The sequence below is a fragment of the Scylla paramamosain genome, chromosome 21 (assembly GCF_035594125.1).
Source record: "Scylla paramamosain isolate STU-SP2022 chromosome 21, ASM3559412v1, whole genome shotgun sequence".
Lineage (NCBI taxonomy): Eukaryota > Metazoa > Arthropoda > Malacostraca > Decapoda > Portunidae > Scylla > Scylla paramamosain.
This window is the reverse complement of record NC_087171.1, coordinates 10,883,267-10,888,266: the sequence shown is the minus strand read 5'-3', so window position 1 is coordinate 10,888,266 and position 5,000 is coordinate 10,883,267.

Genomic DNA, 5,000 nt, shown 5'->3' with positions numbered 1-5,000 from the left:
CGTGGCTCGTTGCAGGTCTCCACATGCACACGCAAGCACACACTCCCTTACCTGTAATCAAGGGAGAAAAAGCAAGTTAAGTGAGCGCATATAATTACCTGAGAGGAGAAGAGACACCTATGCAATCTCCTCAGGTGTGTCATTACAATAAATAATAATGTGCAAGACTAACCTTACTACCAGAATTCATCCTAATTCACCATGATATTAGTGGTCGAGGTGACTGAGAGAGAGGTAAGTGGTGGTGATGGTGATAATGGTGATGGTGAGGGTGGTTAGGAGGGATGATGGTACGAGGGGGAATAGTAGTGAGGTTGCAATTGAAAGGGGTGACGTGTGGGTGGTGAAGGAGGTGAAGTGTGGTCGTGGTAACAATGCCGATGGTGGCAATGACGAGGAGGTGGTGATAATGACAGATGTGTACAGGAGGACGGCCATTGCAGTGGCCGTGGTGGTGGTGGTGGTGGTGGTGATAATGGAAACGTATGTAGTGATGGTGGTGGTGATGACGGTGATTAAGTAGTGGTTATGATAGTGTTTATCTTGAGGAGATGATAGACTGTAGCAAAGCGCAGCAACACCAGACAAGTGCTGTAACGTTAACACCAAGACCCAAAGCAACTGTTTTATTTTGATATTAGTGGTTACTCTTGGTATTGCTGATCTTTGGTAGCGGGAGCAGCATTACTTGTGGTTGTGGTAGTGATAGTTTTTTTTTATTATTAGTAGTAGTATTAGTATTACTATTAGTATTAGTGGTGGTGGTAGTAATAGTAGTAGTAGTAGTAGTAGTAGTAGTAGTATAGTAGTAGTAGTAGTAGTAGTAGCTGTTGTTGTAGTTGTTGTTGTTGTTTTTGTTGTTGTTGCTGTTGTTGTTCTTGTAATATAAACAGTCTTATTAGAGTAGTAGTAGTAGTAGTGGAAGTAACAGCCGCAGCACACCCTTCCACTACATACTTTCTAAACAGTAATGATTAAGCGGACATTTTTTATTAACTTTTTTGTAATGCTGGACCAGTCTTCTAATCATTCTTAGAAAAAAATAGAACTCCCTGTGACGCCTCCTGCTGCACTATTATATATATATATATATATATATATATATATATATATATATATATATATATATATATATATATATATATATATATATATATATATATATATATATATATATATATATATATATATATATATACACACACACACAGAGAGAGAGAGAGAGAGAGAGAGAGAGAGAGAGAGAGAGAGAGAGAGAGAGAGAGAGAGAGAGAGAGAGAGAGAGAGAGAGAGAGAGAGTATAATATATACAAAGCCATGAACACAGAGATAAAACTTAATAACGTGGGAATCTCTCTTTTCTCTCTCTCTCTCTCTCTCTCTCTCTCTCTCTCTCTCTCTCTCTCTCTCTCTCTCTCTCAAAAATAAATAAATAAATATTAGGAAAGACGAAAACTGCTCATTTAAGTATTTCTTGTATGTATGTATGTATGTATGTATGTATGTATGTATGTATGTATGTATGTATGTATGCATGTATGTATGTATCATTATTATTATTATTATTATTATTATTATTAGTAGTAGTAGTAGTAGTAGTAGTACTAGTAGTAGTAGTAGTAGTAGTAATAGTAGTAGTTGTAGAATTGTTGAAATCACTATAGTTATGATTAGCTCAACAACAGTAACTGTAGTAGTTATAGGTGACGGTGGTGGTGGTGGTGGTGGTGGTGGTGGCATCGGAGAAGAACAATTTAGCGCCGTCCTTGCCTAAGCATTCCTCACCACGCCAAGCCAACGCTCCCACCCTCTCTCTCTCTCTCTCTCTCTCTCTCTCTCTCTCTCTCTCTCTCTCTCTCTCTCTCTCTCTCTCTCTCTCTCCAGCACCGTCTTCGTCACACACTTCCTGCTCTTCGTACGTCACCCTCCTCCCTCACTCACTCACTCACTCACTCACTCACTCACACACACACACACACACACATTATTAGAGGAAGCACCCACAATACCTCAGAGAGAGAGAGAGAGAGAGAGAGAGAGAGAGAGAGAGAGAGAGAGAGAGAGAGAGAGAGAGACCCCTGTAGAGTGCCATGGGAAGGAATACACCCAATTCTCAAAACTCGCCGCTGGGAAACTCTCTCTCTCTCTCTCTCTCTCTCTCTCTCTCTCTCTCTCTCTCTCTCTCTCTCTCTCTCTCTCTCTCTCTCTCTCTCTCTCTCTTCACGTGATTTACATGAAAAAGAAAAGCAATAGAATAGAACAATAAAATAATGAAAACAATAAAAGTAAAGAATAACAGGCAAATCAACTGAATGATAGTAGGAGAAGAATGAAGAAACGGACAGACAGACAGACAGACAGAGGAGGGAGAATTGACAGGGTGGCGGGGCAAGACATGTATACACAGGGCGCAGTACAGCCGGGAAGGGAGCGGCAGGGATGGAAGGGGAAGTGAGGAGGCTGATAAAAAGGTGATACACTTGCCTGCACCTCAGATTAATGGGCAGAGCGCGGCCTACACCTACACCATCTTTGCAGTTCATATTATTACCATCACTAATAGTACTGCTTACTGTTATTATTATTATTATTATTATTATTATTATTATTATTATTATTATTATGGTAAACAGGTGTAGTACAATAATGTTATTGCATTTTCTCTCTCTCTCTCTCTCTCTCTCTCTCTCTCTCTCTCTCTCTCTCTCTCTCTCTCTCTCTCTCACCATCTGTCATACCTAATCAGAAAATTACCCACTTAAGGCTATTTTCTGCTACCTTCTTCCTATTCTATTATCATTATTTTTCTTTTACTACTACTACTACTACTACTACTACTACTACTACTACTACTAGCATTGATGATAGTGGATGGCAGTGGTGGCGGTGGTGGCTGACCTTCTAAACAAGCCAGTCCTCCCCACCCAAGGCGAGTCTCTCTCTCTCTCTCTCTCTCTCTCTCTCTCTCTCTCTCTCTCTCTCTCTCTCTCTCTCTCTCTCTCTCTCTGGCTTGATCCTTGCGTCATTAGTACGCCCTGACAAGGTTGCGTGGGCGGGTGGAAAGTGCTCTCTCAAGGCACGAAAAAGCACCAGGTCCCCTCTAACCCTCAAAGTGCTCTCGTTACCGCACCGTAAACAACCTGTACACGTCTGCACGGCCCGTTTTGTGTGCTCACGCCAGCATCTGATCGACCTTATTTCGGATGTGGCTTGACACTGATGTACACCACGGAGGCCCACGGCTCTCTCCCTTCAGGAAGCGAGTTCATGTATGTTACTGTGTGTTTATTGCCGATACTTCCCTTCCTTCTCCTTCCCTCGGCGATCTCTCTCTCTCTCTCTCTCTCTCTCTCTCTCTCTCTCTCTCTCTCTCTCTCTCTCTCTCTCTCTCTCTCTCTCTCTCTCCACAGCAGCGGTTCCACAAGGCCAGCACCACCGTCCGCTGCCCCCACGTCACTATCACGTTGCACAACCATTCTCACTGCACACGAGGGCCACAGCACCGCCACAGCACCGCCACAGCACCACAGCAACACCATCTTCACCACCATCACCTCCGTCTGCTGCGCCGCACCACGCCACCTCCATTTAGCAGATTCAGACGCACCACCTTATCTGCAATCGAGTGAAGGCGCGAAGTGTTCTAGTTCAACCAGACTCAAGTGATGGAGTGTGACACCCGCTCTTGCCTCGCCCGCCGCTGCCCGTCCTCACCATCCCGTCCTCGCCTTCCTACCAATATGCATCACGCCTCGCACCTAAAGCAGTGGTGTAACATCACATTCGAGAGGAACCGATGTAACGTCTTTCTCATCTGTGGGGTCCCTAGGTGTGGCATGTGGACGGGTTGAGCGGGGTGAACGGGGATACTATTAAGGCGTGGTGGTGGTGGTGGTGGTGGTGGTGGTGGTGGTGGTAGTGGTAGTGTGTGTGGCAGTGACAGCAAGGTGGGCAGGAGACATGACTCTTCACTTCAAATCAGCAGCGAATGGAGAATTAATTTTGGCGCGGGGAGACAGGAGCATTACTGAGGGGAGAGAACCATTACTGTGTATTGCATTAGTCAGAGGCGACCCTGTAACACCCTGTACAATCAGCTGTATGGAGCGTGACAGTGAAAGGCAAGTACGTACAAGAGGCTCACTGGTCACCTTGCAGCGATGGTGACAATGAAAACTAACAAACGCATCAGGCAAGCAAAGCCGCTACGTTAAACAATGGAATGTTCGGGGACACAAGGCGAGGCCAGGAAGAGTCCCGCGCCAGAGCCAGAGTGCACGTCCTTCACGGCAACACTAATATATTGTCCGGGAATAACTTAACCCGGTGACGCTGCAGGAGGGGAGGAGGAGGGGCAGGGGGCGGAGAACGGGAGAGGAGGAGTGAGGGGACACTTAGCAACACCCCGCCCACGCAGCACTCCTTGATCAGGTCCCAGCGTGACGCCTTGAATTCCCCGCCGCAGAGAAAGCGTCCTCGGGGCTCTCAGGTCGTGGTGCGGGACAGGGCAGCGGTGATTTGACCCACAGCGACACTATGACCACCGCCGCCGCCGACGCCACGCAGAGTAAGTGCCAATATCGGGTGTTTCGTACAGGGCGCGTCTTGGCTCCCTGCCCGCTGCGGATGCCAAACCTTGAAATTTTACTCAACCCTTTCTTTTGGCACTCGTAGCTAGCGGCCTGCATCATCAGGAAGTGTCGGAGTTATTTATACGCTGGTAACTGATCTGAACTAAGTGGTGAAAGGAGTCGGCGGCGAGGGCGGGGAGGCAAGCCCGAGAAAATATGACGATTCTCTGCCTGATAACAGATTTGGTACATTCGGTGAGGATCCCCCGCCAAGGTGCCCCAGGGAGACTGTCCACTCCTCTCGTGTCCACTGTCTTACCAGTTTACCATTGATCCCTCCTCCTCCTCCTCCTCCTCTTGCCTCACCCTTCATACTCCTCCCCTTCCACTCCTTCCCTTCCACCACCTACCAGCCTGACCTTTCCTATT